The 16,375-nt window shown below is 43.2% G+C and overlaps 1 long non-coding RNA gene across 1 annotated transcript; it reads left to right on the plus strand.

Annotated features, from left to right (window-relative positions):
• The first annotated feature begins 1,063 nt into the window (after positions 1-1,063).
• On the plus strand, positions 1,064-8,073 carry LOC148130983 (uncharacterized). The gene is made up of 3 exons (XR_015749135.1): positions 1,064-1,177; positions 3,952-4,093; positions 7,871-8,073. It is a non-coding gene; the product is annotated as an uncharacterized LOC148130983 (long non-coding RNA).
• Positions 8,074-16,375: the final 8,302 nt, after the last annotated feature.

The raw sequence follows: 16,375 nt of genomic DNA on the forward strand, positions 1-16,375 counted from the left end.
CTTGACCCCCTCTTCTTTGTGGCGGCCCCTGAGATATTGGAAGGCTGCTATCATGTCACCCTGGTCCTTCTTTTCACTAAAGTAGACATACCCAATTCTTTGTGTCGGGTCCCAGTGCCTCTAAATCAGTGGTGGGATTTAACTTTTTCTGTGGCCGTGGCTTGGTGGGTGCACTTTCCTTGCCCACGTGCGCTTTGCACATGCATGTGCCAAACACACGCTTTGCACCCGCACAGAGGGTTTCCTACTGACCTTCTCCTGCAATCCTGCATTCTCCCTGCGTGTTCGACAGCTGACGCGTGGCAATTGGCGGTGCCACGCGAAGCAGCTGAGCTTCAAAAACAGGAAATAAAGGTCAGTATGGAGCCTAGGCGGGCAGGCCCATCAGCTGATCGTCAGAGCGAACCGGTTTGCTAACAGATGACCCTCAGAGCTTCCAGTTCGGGCAAAACGGACCGAACCGAGCCGAACCAGGCCAAATTGGTAGAATACCACTCCTGGTCTAGATTGGAGGTGGGGTGCTTAGATCTGGCCCATGGGGCCACCCTGAAAACAATGAAGGACCAGCCCGTGTTGCCTCTGTCGGTGAAAATGGAACCCGGGAGGGCCACACGTGCCCTCCCGGGCTCTGTTTTTGGCTGTGACGGCCTCCTGCAGCCCTCTGCCAGTGAAAAAGGAGCCCACGGGTGGCCTCCCCACACTCTGTTTTGGGTGGCAGAGGGCTGCAGGAAGCCGTAATGGCCAAAAACAGAGCCTTGAGATGGCCACGCCCAACCCGGCCACACCCAACCCCAGCCCCCCACCCCCGAGGTTAATCATAACTCTGATGCAGCCCTCAATGAAATTGAGTTTGACACCCCTGCTCTAGACGGTGGCTGGGAATGATGGGAGCTGTGGTCCAATGCAATTTGGAGGGCGCCAAAGGGATGGAAACCTGAGTCCCATCGGCAGAAATATTGTATGCCTCGATTGGCTTTCAGTGCGACAAAAACAACAACAAAAACTTTATTATATTTTTTTTTCTTCTTCTTCCTCTAGTGATCTAGGTCTTTTCATTTCCACGGCTTCGGATGCTCAGTCAAGCGGGGGAGAAAAGGGGCTGCCTTGTGGCGGGAAATGCTGACAGCTTGGCATTTTGGAGACCTTGGCCACCGGAGAAACAAGACAAGCTGACAAGGTGAGCTTTTCCCTCTGCGATCCTGGCTTGTCCCTCTTCCCTCACTCCCATGTTATGCCCCTTCCTCACACGGGTGGTTTGAAAGGGTGGTATCCATACGGGGTTTTGATCTGACTCAGTCCCGTGCCTTTCATTTTGTCCTCACCTCCCCGCTTGCATAAAGAATCCACAATGCTTTGTGTGTGTGTGTGTGTGTGTGTGTGTGTGTGTATTTATTTATTTTGTATTTTGTCAAACATGTACAAGATAATAAGTATGAACATAAACAAGAACAAATGGAGTAAATACAGACAAATGGGGACAGTAAGGCAGGGGCGGTAGGCACGCTGGTGCGCTTATGCACGCCCTCTTTAAGGACCTCTTAGGAATGGGGTGAGGTCCATGGTAGACAGTTTGAGGCTGAAGCTGTGACAATGGGGTTGAGGCTCTAACTACAGATTAGGGTAGGGCATTCCAGGCATTGACCACTCTGTTGCTGAAATCGTATTTTCTGCAATCGAGTTCAGAGCAGCTTACCTTGAGTTTGTATAGGTTGTTTGCCCATGTGTATTATTGTGGTTGAAGCTGAAGAAGTTGTTGACAGACAAGAGACGTTGTAGCAGACAATTTTGTGAACTATGCTTAGATCGACCGCAGGTGATACAAACACCTATGTATTTACCTACAGCCTAACGTATGAGTACATACAGATATTGATCACTGTCCATCTTGAATACATAGCAGGAAGAGGAAGCCTGAGACTTCACAAGGTTGATAGTGTATGGAACAAAACTGTGGCTGAATCTGGATGTTCTGCTTCAGATGCCACTGTAAAAAGTTAGCGCCCATCCCTCTCCTAGAAGAATGGACTATTTTGAGAAATATATATAAAAAAGGCAGAATGTTATGTTTCCCTGGATGAGAAATGGAGAAACATGCTCTTGGAGTTAGAAAGCAGCCCCCACCTTTCTTAATAGCCCACAGCAGATGCCAGCACTTAAGAGATAAAGAGATAGCTCTCTATTCATAAGCAAATACCCTCACCCAAGATCCAACAAAGGTAGGATTAGTCCTCAGTCACAATAGGAATTATCCAACAAACCCCTTCACTGCATCATCCTCAGAAACGTCAACCAAACTTAGTTCTGACAAACGCCTAGGATTTGTACGTGGCCTCATGGGAGTCTGGCAACACCCAATAGAATACATACTCTTGCACAGGAACAGGAAGCTCAAGTGCAAAGCCCAAGAGAAGGTATAAATACCTCCCACTCTCAATTCCATATGGTCAGCTGCCCAGAATCACAAACATGTGGTTCTACTTCATCACTACGTCATCTTTCCAATCAGCTTCCAGCCTCTAGCCTCCATTTTGTCTCCAGTGCCTTTCTCTCGGCTTGGAACTGAACCACATGGATATTTCTTCCCACACCATGAAGCCCCCTCCCAGAAGGTGGCAAGGAAAACAGATTGTGAAGAGGCTGTATAGTGTCCAAGACAATCTGCGGTCCCTGGTGAAGCAACGCTTATGTGCTATAGGTCCTGGATAGAAGGGAGTGAATCATTCTTACTATCAGAAAATATCTCTTTATTTACAGGTTGGATCTCCCTCTGATGAGCTTCTTGTCCTGCCCTCAGGTGCTTTGCAGAATAAATCCATGCCTTCTTTCCTGTAACAGGCTTTTAAGAGCCACGGTGGCAATAGTGGTTAGAAAGCAGCATTGCAGGCTAACTCTGTCCACAGCCAGGAGTTCAATACTGACCAGCTCAAGGTTGACTCAGCCTTCCATCCTTCCGAGATCGGTAAAAGGAGGACCCAGATTGTCAGAGGCAAATATGCTGACTCTGTAAACTGCTTAAAGAGGACTATAAAGCACTGTGAAGAGATATATAAGTCTAAGTTCTATTGCTATTCGAAGACAGCTATCATGTCACCCCCCAAGCTTTCTCTTCCTTAGGCTAACATGCAGGTAATTCTTCACCTACCACTACAGTGCAGCTCAAAATTTCTGTTACTAAGAGAGACAGTTGTTAATTGAGTTTTGCACCATTTTATGGCCTGTCTTGCCATCATTGTTAAGTGGATCACTGCAGCTGTTACGTTGGTAACATGGTCATTAAGTCAATCTGACTTCCCAGATTATCTGAGGGCCGCAAAAGGGGATCACATGACCCAGGGACACTGCAACTGTCATAAGTACATGCCAGTTGCCAAGCATCTGAATTTTGATCACACGACCGTGAGGATGCTGTAATGGTTGTTAAGTGTGAAAAATGGCCATAAGTCACTTTTTTCAGTGACGTGGTAACTTTGAACGGTTACTAAAAGAACTGTTGTAAGTCAAGAGGGATGCAGTGGCTCAAGGGCTAAGACGCTGAGCTTGTCAATCAGAAAGGTCGGCAGTTCGGCGGTTCGAATCCCTAGCGTCGCGTAACGGAATGAGCTCCTGTGACTTGTCCCAGCTTCTGCCAACCTAGCAGTTCGAAAGCACGTAAAAAATGCAAGTAGAAAAATAGGGACCCCTTTGGTGGGAAGGGAACAGCGTTCCGTGCGCCTTCAGTGTTTAGTCCTTCCAGCCACATGACCATGGAGACGTCTTCGGACAGCGCTGGCTCTTCGGCTTTAAAACGGAGATGGGCATTGCCCCCTAGAGCCGGAAACGACTAGCACGTATGTGTGAGGGGAACCTTTACCCTTACCTTAAGTCAAGGACCACCTGTAGATGAATCGTTATCACATAAATATGAGGGAAGGTAACAGTGTTCTGTGTTTTGACATATGCTCTGTTCTGCAGGATGATGTCATGCTGGTCACCTGACCATGGAAATGTTTCTGGACAATGCTGGTTCTTTGGCTTAAGAAACTGAGATGGTACCACCCCCTAAAGTCGGTCACATCTAGCAGAGGTAAAGCCTCAGGGACACCTTTGCCCCCAGGTACAGAATTTGATATTTCTCTGTATCAAATTCCATCTTATTTATTACAGTCCACTGTGCAAGCTTGTCTAGCTTTTCCTGAATTGTGTCTTTCTCTCCAAAATACTCTGGATTTTGTGTCATATTTCCAAATCTGATCATCATTCCCATCTATGTCATTAATTAAAAAATCTTGAATTGGCCCAGGGCCCAGGACAGAGCTTTATGGTCCTCCACTTGAAACCACTCTCTGCGCTGTGATAAAAAATATTTATGAACACGTTCTGAGTGCAGCCACCCAGCAAATTGTGAGCATAATGTGCATTGATGGTTTATTCAGAAACCAGGCTAAGTGCATGTTTGCTTAACTTGAGGCAAACACCCTACAGCCCACCTTACGGAACAAAATACATTCATTACGCGGGATGATTTTGCAAAACCTATTTTTTGACATAAGGCAGGGAGAGAGAGAGAGAGAGACTAAATTTAGCAGTACGAAAGGATCCAGATGGAAGAAGGACTTTTTCTCGTGATAAATTTAAACTTCATCTTTGAAAGAAACCAAGTCGCCTTTGCAATCAGCTCCAAATCAGAAATGGGCAGGTTTGAAGCTGGTGGGATCTAGTTCGATTTTCACTAAAATCTCCAGATCTTTCCTTTTGGAGCCAGAATGCAAAAGTCATGCCTTTCACTGGGTGCCAGCTCTTATTGCCCACAAAAACCTACTGCTGGTTATTCCCAATCTTTTTTTAATCTATCACTTGTGTAATTTAGTTGGCAACTTTTGCTAAAAAGTAAAGCTTTATGGAAATGCTCAATCACCCCCATCATGGTTGTCCCAAAAATGCTTTTTCAAAAGGCAACTGGACTTTCTTGTTTTTTTTTCTTTGGAAAAAGTTTCGCTTTTTATCCAGGGGTGGGCTTCAAAAAATTTAGCAACTGGTTCTCTGCCCAGTTGCTGGGGGGGTAGCCGTGGTGGGCGTGGCCTACTCAGCCTCCTGCACCACGGCGGTAGCGGGGGGGGGCGTTTTTTGCCCTCCCCGGGCTCCAGAGGCATCATGGTCTTAAGTTGAGGACTACCAGTATAGGAGCAGGGAGCAAACCCTCATACCATCACTGATGACGTCACCTAGTTGGGTAATGAAATGTCCGCAAAGAAACAACCACGCTCAGAAAGCACCGAGGACTCCTCAGTCATGAATATGAACCAGCCCTGTTCTGCTCTACTGAACCAGATCAGCAGAGGGAGGATGCTTCCTGAATCTCTGCTGCCAGGAACTGGACTATCTAGCACACAAGGGAGGACTTTCTCCGATGTGCCTCCGGGCTGTGGAGGTTTCTCCCTGAGGAGTTGCAATGGTTCTCGCTTCTCCCAGTAAGAATATGTCAAAAACCCATCTCTTTTTCAAACTTTTAACCATTAGTCCAACTGATTTTGATCTCAGCGATAGCTTTAAGGTTGCCTCGTTTTTCACTACAAGAGCATAAAGCTTTTTAATGTGCGTTTTAAGTGCTGTAAATCACCTTGACCATTGTATGGGCAAAGAGTCAGGATCGAGGGTGGGCTGCTGGGGGCTAACCCTAACCCTGCATAGCTCAAGACAGCATGAAAAAGCATGCCTTTATTATCAAGCTTTTCACTGCCCTTATTTGGGTTCCTCTTAAATAATATATAAGTCCTCAACACTGTCCAACTATTAACAAAGTCTGCACTACTATTACTATTAACCTTCTCATCACTCCTTATCGCCTATCCCCTCCCACTCGACTGAATGACTGTAACTTTGTCGGTTGTATCCTTACGATTTATATTGACTGTTTCCTAGTATGATTCAAATGCTTATTGTACCCTATGACTATCATTAAGTGTTGTACCTGATGATTCTTGACTCTTGACAAATGTATCTTTTCTTTTATGTACACTGAGAGTATTTGCACCAAGACAAATTCCTTGTGTGTCCAATCACACTTGGCCAATAAAGTATTCTATTCTATTCTATTCTATTCTATTCTATTCTATCTATTCTACTCTACTCTATTCTATTCTATTCTATTCTATTCTATTCTATTCTATTCTACTCTACTCTACTCTACTCTACTCTACTCTACTCTCTATTCTATTCTATTCTATTCTATTCTATTCTATTCTATTCTATTCTATTCTATTCTATTCTATTCTATTCTATTCTATTCTATTCTTTTAATGATATTGGTTTTAAATTTGGATGAAGCCATCTTGTGTGCTTGTGCAGACAGAGAGGTAGGATATCAAATAAAAATTACAGGGATTTGAATTCTCAGAGCATTTAATTATTACTAGACACTTAATCAAATAATCGTTTTGACATGTAGTCCTCAACTTATGACCACAATTGTGCTCAAAATTACTGCTGTTAAGTGGATTTTGCCCCATTTTATAACTTTGCTTGCCATAGTTGTTAAGTAAATCATTGCAGTTGTTAAGTTAGTAATATGGTTCTCGACTGAATCTCAACATGTGATTATATGAAATTGGGGTCCTTGGTTCTCCCTGAGCTTGGCTGTTTTCTTGCAGACGTTTCATTACCATATCAGGTAACATGATCAGTGCTAGAAGGGAGTGGGGTTTTCTCTTATTTTTATATACTAGTAGCTTGTCCTATTGGTTGGAATGGTCTTAGAGGTTCCTTGATTAGGTTGTTGTTGTTTACTATTAGTTTGCTTATCTAAGTTGGTAGTTTCTTGATTGGTCTATTGTTTACTGCTTGATTGTTGTTCTAGTAGTAATCTTGATATTAATATCTGCTTAACTGAGTGTTGATTACTGACATGGAAGTGTTTTGGTCTTTTTGTTTCTTTTTTGGTTTTCGACTGTCTCTTTGGAATGGTATGTAGATGTTGTTTATCTTTATGTGTCTGTTGATGGCTGATCTGTCAGAGTGCCAGACTTTCAGGAGTCCTCTAGCGTTTTCAAACTTAGCTTTGTTTAGTGTGCTCACGCTTTCCCGGTTGAAGCTATAGTTACGTTTGTCCACGTGATGTGGAAATTAAGAAAAAAATAAACAAACCCTCTGCTTCTGGCACTGATGATGTTCCCTAGATGGGTAATGAAACGTCTGCAAGAAAACAACCAATCTCCGCAAACACTGGGACCCCACAGTTCAACCCTGAGCTACAAATTTTCTATCCGTGTGATGAAAAGTAATTACTGCTATTCAGCCATTTCTTCTATAACACTTTTCATTTGTTCTTCTATTTCTAATGCCCTGGTCTGTTATTCTTCCCCAGGTTCTGCTCCAATTTCGCCATCGTGGGCTGCTATAAATGATTTTTTTTATTATTATTATTTAAGCCACCTGGAGAGCACCCAAGTGGGTACTGTAGAAAGAGATCGATATTCTTGAGAGAGAATTATTTACCACAATGATGGCTTAGTTCTGAACGGAAGCCTTACAGAGCTGGGAAAGAAACAGGCTTCAGTGCCTGGCAGGTGGAGCAAACTTCCCTGGGATGTCCAACTGAAAGATGGCATCCCTCCCCTGCTTGTCAATTCTTATGGGAAACAGCAGGAAGCTGCCTTTTCTGAAGAGCTGAGAGGTGTAGGAATCAAGGGCCAGAGACCGAATTTGCCTTTTGAGTCTCATTCGGGGTGCAATTCTGCCATCTTCTGGACATGCACACAAAGAGCTCTCCATTTGCAGCTGTTCTCCCCAGTTTAGGGGTTTTGCAGGTGTCTGGGGGAAGTTTGCTTCAACCGTTAAACAGAATTTCCCAACGTTGGCCACTATAAGATGCACGGACTTCATCTTTGTGTCTTAGGTGGGACTAGAACTCACAGTTTCCTGCTGATTGGCCCAAAGACACCCGGCTGGCTTTCATGCCTCAGGCAGGACTCGAACTCACAGTCTCCTATGCGAAGTTACCCAGCTGGCTTTCATGCCTAAGGCAGGATTAGAACTCTCAGTCTCCTGCTGATTGGCTGGAGGATACCCAGCTAGGCTTCCTGCCTAAGGCAGGATTAGAACTCACGGTATTCTGATGATTGGTCCAAAGTCACTCAGCTGGCTTTGATGCCTAAGGCAGGACTCGAACTCACAGTCTCCTATACAAAGTTACCCAGCTGGCTTTCATGCCTAAGGCAGGATTAGAACTCACAGTATTCTGATGATTGGTCCAAAGTCACTCAGCTGGCTTTGATGCCTAAGGCAGGACTCGAACTCACAGTCTCCTATACAAAGTTACCCAGCTGGCTTTCATGCCTAAGGCAGGATTAGAACTCAAAGTATTCTGATGATTGGTCCAAAGTCACTCAGCTGGCTTTGATGCCTAAGGCAGGACTCGAACTCACAGTCTCCTATACAAAGTTACCCAGCTGGCTTTCATGCCTAAGGCAGGATTAGAACTCACAGTATTCTGATGATTGGTCCAAAGTCACTCAGCTGGCTTTGATGCCTAAGGCAGGTCTAGAACTCACAACTCCTGGTTTCTAGACTGACACCAGAACTGCTATACCAAACTGGCTCTCCATGAAATCATAGCACTAATTATATTGATTTATGAAGCATAGAATTTGTATCACTTATGTAGTTCGATTCCCAGGCGGGAGAGGGCGGGAGAGGGTGTATTCCAGAGGAGCAACTCAATTCAGACAGGTGAAAGAAAGAGGATAAAGACTGCTCCTCCTTAAGAGTTCCCAGAGGGCATACAAAACATTTGCCAGACCAATTCTCGAATACAGCTCATCAGTCTGGAACCCACATTACGTATCTGATATTAACACAGTTGAGAAAGTCCAGAAATATTTCACAAGAAGAGTTCTCCACTCCTCGACTCGTTGCAGAATACCTTATGCCACCAGACTTGAAATTCTAGACCTAGAAAACCTACAACTACGCTGCCTTCGGTCCAATCTAAGTATAGTATATAAAATCATACATTGCAATGTCCTACCTATCAATGAATACTTCAGCTTCAGCCATAACAACACAAGAGCACACAAGAGATACAGACTCAAGGTTAATCGCACCAAACTTGATTGCAGGAAATACGACTTCAGCAACAGAGTGGTCAATGTCTGGAATACTCTATCTGACTCTGTGGTTTTTTCCCCAAACCCCAAAAACTTTAACCTTTAGACTGTCTACTATCGACCTCACCCCTTTCCTAAGAGGTCTGTAGGGGGTGTGCATAAGCGCACCAACGTGCCTACCATCCCTGTCCTATTGATTCTTTTTATTTTTCTTGTATGTACTCATTTCTTGTATTCATAACTATGTTTATCCTTATACCTATTATCTTGTAAGCGATTGACAAATCAAATAAATAAAAATAAATAAATAAATAAATAAAGATAAATGCTTTCCGGGAATGTTAGCACGCTTTAGTGTGGCAAGATTCCGTCTGGGGATGAAGAATAATAAAGATAGCTGCCTGAAGAATCACATCCTGTCTTTCTTGGGTTTTGAAGACTGACACTTGCCTGATGGCATCATAGTATTTGTGAAGTTACTTGTCTCTTTTGTAGAAACTCATCATCTTAACCTCCCTGAAGGACTCAGTGGCTGTTCTGACCCAAGCCTTGTTCAAATTAAACAAACACAAACTGTGTATAAAAGCAAACATTTTTTTAATGCGGCGCTGGGAATTCAGTGAAGAAAAAGTTTCATTTTAGGTAGACAGGCCAAAAAAAAAAAAAAAAGAATAACAGAGCTGGAAGGGACCTTGGAGGTCTTCTAGTCCAACCCCCTACTCAAGTGGGAAATCCTATACCATTTCAGACAAGTTTTGGTCGCCATGATGTAAAAAAGATGTCGAGACTCTAGAAAGAGTGCAGAGAAGCGCAACAAAGAGGATTAGGGGACTGGAGGAGAAAACATATGAAGAAGGTTTGCCGGAACGAGGTATGTCTAGTTTCATGAAAAGAAGGACTAGGGGAGACATGATAGCAGTGTTGCAATATCTCAGGGGTTGCCACAAAGAAGAGGGAGTCAATCCATTCTCCAAAGCACCTGAAGGCAGGATAAGAAACAATGGGTGGAAACTAATTTGAGAAAAAATTAAGTCCTACACTTAGGCAAGAAAAACTACATATAGACTGGGTGAAACCAGGCTCAATAGCAGGAACTGTGAGAGGGATCTTGGAGTCTTAATGGACAACCAGCTAAATATGAGCCAGCCGTTTGCAGCAGCAGCCAAAAAAGCTAATGCAATCCTAAGTTGTATTAACAGAGGGATACAATCAAGATCAAGGGAAGTACTAATACCACTCTATAAAGCCTTAGTAAGACCACACCTAGAGTGCTGCATCCAGTTTTGGTCACCACATTACAAAAAAGATGTTGAGACTGTAGAAAAAGTACAGAGAAGAACAACCAGGATGATTAGGGGACTGGAGGCTAAAACATACAATGAACAGTTGCAGGAACTGGGCTTGGCTAGTCTAGTAAAGATTAGGGGAGACATGATAGCGGTCTTCCAATATTTGAGGGACTGCCACAGAGAGGAAGGGGTGAAGCTATTTTCTAAAGCTCCTATAGGCCAGACAAGGAATAATGGATGGAAACTGAACAAGGAGAGATTTAACCTGGAAATAAGGAGAAACTTTCTGACAGTGAGAACAATCAACCAATGGAACAGCTTGCCCCTCGGAGGTTGTGGGAGTGCCATCACTTGAGACTTTCAAGAAAAGATTGGAGTGCCATTTGTCAGAAATGGTGTAAGGTCTCCTGCTTAGGTAAGGGGTTGGACTAGATGACCTACAAAGTCCCTTCCAACTCTGATTATCTGTTATCTGTTAATCAAGGAGAGAAGCAACCTAGAACTAAGGAGAAATTTCCTGACAGAACAATTAATCAGTGGAACAACTTGCCTCCAGAAGTTGTAAATGCTCCAACACTGGAGGTTTTTAAGAAGAGATTGGACAACATTTGTCTGAAATGCTATAGGGTTTCCTGCCTAAGCAGGGGGTTGGACTAGAAGACCTCCAAGGACCCTTCCAACTCTGTTATTCTATTTTATTCTAAAGTGCTTGTGCAATTTCTTTTTACAAACCTCCAGTGGTGGAGCATCCACAACTTCTAGAGGCAAGCAGTTCCACTGGTTAATTGTTCTAACTGTCAGGAAATTTCTCCTTAGTTCTCGGTTGCTTCTCTCCTTGATGAGTTTCCAATCATGGCTTCTTTGTCCGGACTTCTTATAAAGTTAGGAGATTTTCATTTAGCAGAGGTCACTTCATGAGTTAGACTTCAGACCTCTTTTTATTTTGAAATGTTTAGATCTGTTTGTGGTTTTATTGCATGAAAATAATTTTAGTTGTTTGAAATGCTCTCTTTAAAAATTATAACTTGATCTGTTTTTATTGGAAACTGAAGCTCATTAAGGAAAGAAAAATAGGCTATACATGCTGAAAAAAAATTTGTAAGATGTAAGAAAGCTTTCAAGTTTACTGGAATGGTTTCACTCCCTCCCTCTGTGAAAAAATAAATAACAAGGGGGGAGTGAAGGAAAGACGGTATTTGGTATGATGGAAACGGTCCAGCATAGTTTAGATAATCATTGTAAAACTGAATGAAACTGTAAAGAAATTGGTTCTGCTTGCATTTTAATGCAAACAAAACTAATTTGCTTTTCCAGAAACAACCAACAGTTATTCAAAAATCAATTTTTATGATTTTTTTAGTTTACATTCTTCAGTGAGGAGTAGGTTGCAAAATCCATAGATTATAGAAAAGGTATACAAGTGTGCTTACATTAGGAGATATAGGCATATATTTAAAAAGCCATTTTAAAAAATCATAAAGTGATGTGAACATAATGAATAAACTCCCTAATGGACAGTTTTATGCATCCCCCCCAACTAAGCCAACCTTCTCCTGACATCTAATTGGGGATAAAAGGGAAAAGACAAATATTGATGTAATGCATGGAGAATCCTTTTGTTTGCAGAAGAAAATGCCTCAAAATTAAGGCAAGGTAGACTTGCGGCACCAAGAATTTTAATCCGGTGGATGGTCCATATGGGATGAGCAAGCTTGATCATAAAATCATAGGGCTGGAGGGACTTGGAGGTCATCTAATTCAACCCCCTGCCCAAGGTAGGAAACCTTATACCATCCCAGAAAGAAATATTTTCTCAAAAACTTCCAGCAATGGAGCACCCACAATTCTGGAAGCCAAGCTGTTCTATTGATTAATCATTCTTACTTTAGATAGAGATTCTCTGTCATCCAGGTCATAGTTGTCCCAAAGGTGCTTTATCACGAGGCAACTGGACTTTTTGGTTTTTCTTTTGAAGACTTTTTCCTTCTCATCCAAGAAGCTTCTTCAGCTCTGACTGGATGGTGCGGAATGGAAGGATTTATACTCCTTGCATCCTTTTAGAGGGTCATTGAGGCCACTTGGAGGTTTATCTGTGTCCTCAGGGTCACCTGAGTAGTGTTCCTGGTTCCTGTATGCAATTTTATTCCTTTGGAAATCCATTCCTACTCCCACATCATTCAAAGGGTGTTCATCCCAAATTGTATAGCTAAAAATCCACAGAGATTCAAAGGCTGTCTGCAAGGAATTCCCCACTATCCTGTCAGAGCTGAAGAAGCTTCTCGGATGAGAAGCGAAACATCTTCAAAAGAAAAAAAACCAGAAAGTCCAGTTGCCTCCTGAAAAAAGCACCTTTGAGACATTCTTACTGTCCGTAAATTCCTCCTGAGTTCCACACTGGTTCTCCCAGGTTGGACAATTCAACATTGTATTAATTGTTTCATTCCGTTACTTTTATTATTGGCAGCCATATTTTCATCAAAATTTTCATAACTCTTTTATTTCCGGATCGACTTTCTTGATTTTATCATTATTGGCCACGGTTCCATTGAAATCACTTTAACTTTTGTATTTGTTGAGTTCTCCTGCAGTCAGTTGTCCCAACAATGAGTTGGCCATCGCGAGTTGTCGCATTCTGTACTTGCCTAAAGATCTGTATGGCTGCCCATCTTGAACACATCCCTGGGCAGGTCACAATAATAAAACCAATTTATTTATTTAGCATACGGCAAATACATGGACTTATAGTGGTTCAAATGTCAATGTCCAGTCCATCCAGTCATTTAAGGGCAGGGTGGTCTATGTTGGGAAAAAAATCAGAAATTGGGCCGGTGTAAGCTCTTGATGGACGTTCGGACACAATGGGATGGATATTTGGTCGAGGAGCACTACAGTCACACTGACTGGTAGAGACAAGACCCCACTTAAACAATGAGTCCTGGGAAACAACCATGTTGGGTACGGGTCCTGTTCAGAGTTGACCAATGCTGGCAGGGAAGGTCAAAACCTGGCACTTGTGGTTCGCCGGCAGCAGAATCGGACAGTGGGGAAGAATGGGGACCAGTCAGGGAGTCTGGAGAGGACTCAGATGAGGGTCCTGCATCCGATGCAGAGATGGGGCCAAGACCATCTGAGAGTGGGGTGCTGCCTCCGGAACCCCTAGAGTTTGGCAGCAGCGAGGCCGAGGACCCAGGGGAGCCTGTTCCCAGTGCGCATGTGCCCAGAGCTGCTGGAAGATGAGGGAAGCTAAGACAAAAGGGGCAGCTCAAGAGTAAGGCTTGGAGGTGATTGGTCCTCCAATAAGACATAAAGGAAATGCAAAGGTAAAGAAACCTTTGCAGGAAGCAAAGTCGTTTGTTCTGTTCAGATTAATCCTTGAAGCTCTTCGGTTGGTTGTTTTTATAATTCATTTGGCACTCTAGCTGTTGGCAGCAATTCAAAGGAAGGAAAGGTGGGTGCTTATCTCGAGGGACTGTTTGGGACTCATTACCGGCTGGGAATGAACATAATTCCCAGCGTTGAAATAAAACAAGAGTTGTTTTAACTAAGCGTGTGCTTAATTACGGTCTCGAGAAGCCTTGGTCAGAACAGTACCTTTTGTGTAGGGTCAACTACATAACTGCCTGCATCTGGGTGTTCAGCAGCCCATTTGGCTTTCTCCTGTGGGTTGATGTCAAAGTTGTCAGACAGCAGTTGAGTGAGGGCCAGAGAGGGCTTCCTTATCAGAGTTCATTGCAGAAAATCAAATCCAGAAAGCACACACTGATAACTGATTCAGCAGGATTTTCATTAACTTCTTTATATAGATAACAACACATGAAGTCAACTTACAATACCAACAGCAGATTCTTCCAACATGGTAACAGTTACAGGCAAAACACAAGCAGAGGAGAGAACAGCAGCGAACAGTTTGAGTTTTGATTCAGAGTTGCAAACTAGTTTGCAGATTCAGCACTCGGAGCTTTAATACAGAGCCATGCCAAGGCTCCTTCTAGTTTCAGTTTCCAAACAGCCCTCATTGGCTGATCCAGTTGCCATACCCATTCCTTGGCTGACCTTGTTACCATGTCTCTGCCAGTTCATGAATATTCCGACATTCCTGGATTTAAGCCTGCCAATTGATAGAGAAGAAAGATCAGCGTGTGCCCAGGAAGAAGTGGGTTTCTCGTGATCTTGTTGTCCTCCTTCACTAAGGCTTCTTGCCTTCGTAGAGCTGGTGGTGCAATGTGGCTCAAGACAGGGAGCCAGCAAGTAGGAGTAGACTTTATGCAACCGCTTATGATTGTTGGAAGAAATGTCCTTCTGGGTTCAGTTCCAAGTGGGGAAAAAGACACTGGAAACATGGAGGCTGTTTGGAAAGATGGTTTGATGGTGGACAGGACCACATGCCTTGGAGCTCCTGAGCGAAAAGGGATGATCACATGCTTCAAGATGTTGGGTGAAGGAAAAGAAGGGCCAAGATGCTGAGAGACCCTTGGTTTTATACCCTCTGTTGGGCCCCACCTTAGTGTTTCCTGTTCCTGTGTAAGAAATGTATCCCATTGGCTGTCAGACTCCCAGGGGGCGGGATCTTAGCTAACTTTGTAGGCTTTTTCTGGACCACATTGGCTTCACCTGAGTGCTGGCTGATGCAATCTTCCCAGGCCAGGTGGTGAGATGGGTAGAGGCCTTTGTTATGTAGAATACTCTGGCCCAGGCCTTAGTGGACCACCCATTAACAAAGGTGGGGGTGAGCTTCTGAATTCTGAGGTGAGTTTCTGCTTCTGAGTTTCTATTCTTTTTTTTAGGGGAAATATTTTGCCTTTTTAATATTTCCTAGGATATTTCATATTTCTAGAAGAGGGATGGGTGCTAACTTCCTACATGATCCTATTGTACCATTGAGTCTAGCATCGATCTTGCTAGTGTGGCAGAATAAAACCAATAACAATAAGATTAAAAAAAATTAAAACCAGTAACATTTTTAAAAAACAAATAAATCACAAACTCATCGCCTCATTTGCCCCCTTGGGGGACGTCCCACAACTAATTCCAGACATAGCCATTATGCCTGGATAAGACACCCTTGATGGCTTCCCACATTCAAGACTTGTGACTGAGTAAACACAGCCAGAACTACACTACAAAGTTTCCTGTGCCGACACCTGTTAAAAACTCCACAATTTTTTTTTTTTTTTTGAGAAACAAACTAAATTGAGAAGTGTGACAGATATGGCATCTTTCTAGGAAGGCTGTCAAGCATCATTTCAGACGAACATCCTCCCTTGGCATTTACTGACATGACAGGAGCTGGGGGTGCTTAGCCTGCAAAAAAATGAAAACTGAGGAGAATGATAATAGCAGGCTACAAATATGGGAAAAGCCGTTACGGGTAAGAAGGCAGAGCTGTTCCCTGTTGAACCCAGGGAAAAGGCAATGACTAAATAATGATTTTATTTTTAAAAGGAAGACTTGGGGGGGGGGAGGTTTAGGAGGACTTTCCTGACAGGAAAATGCTTTCAAGACTGGACAACCCTTTGTCTGAAATGGTATAGGGTTTCCTGCTTGAGCAAAAGGTTGGACTAAAAGACCTCCAAAGTCCCTTCCAAGTTTGTTATTCTGGGAGTTTGTTCATCTGGGAAGATTTAGAGCAGTGGGTTTTTTTTAAAAAATAAATTCACAACTTGAAGATGTGTGGGCTTCAATTTCCAGAAATCCCCAGCCAAACAAGGCTGGGAGTTGAAGTCAAGATATTTTTTCTTTAGCTCTTCACTGCTCCTTCCCCAACCACAAAGATGTCGGTGATTGCCTTCCCTTGCTTAAGTTGTTTTAAGATGAGGAGGAGGAACAAAATAAAGGATTAAGTTTTTAATTTCTGCATGCTGCTGCGGTTTAGCATTTTCTGTGTGCAGAATCTGTTCCTTGAGCTCTCTGCATTATTGATTATTGTTGGGAGATTGTAACTTTCTACTCTCTGCTCAGAAAGCTTTGGTGTTGCTTTTATAGCTACTACATCTGCTGCTTTAATAA

Source organism: Notechis scutatus, chromosome 4 (genome assembly GCF_049901735.1).
Source record: "Notechis scutatus isolate UNSWTSFEM ecotype Mainland chromosome 4, rNotScu1.2, whole genome shotgun sequence".
Taxonomy (NCBI): domain Eukaryota; kingdom Metazoa; phylum Chordata; class Lepidosauria; order Squamata; family Elapidae; genus Notechis; species Notechis scutatus.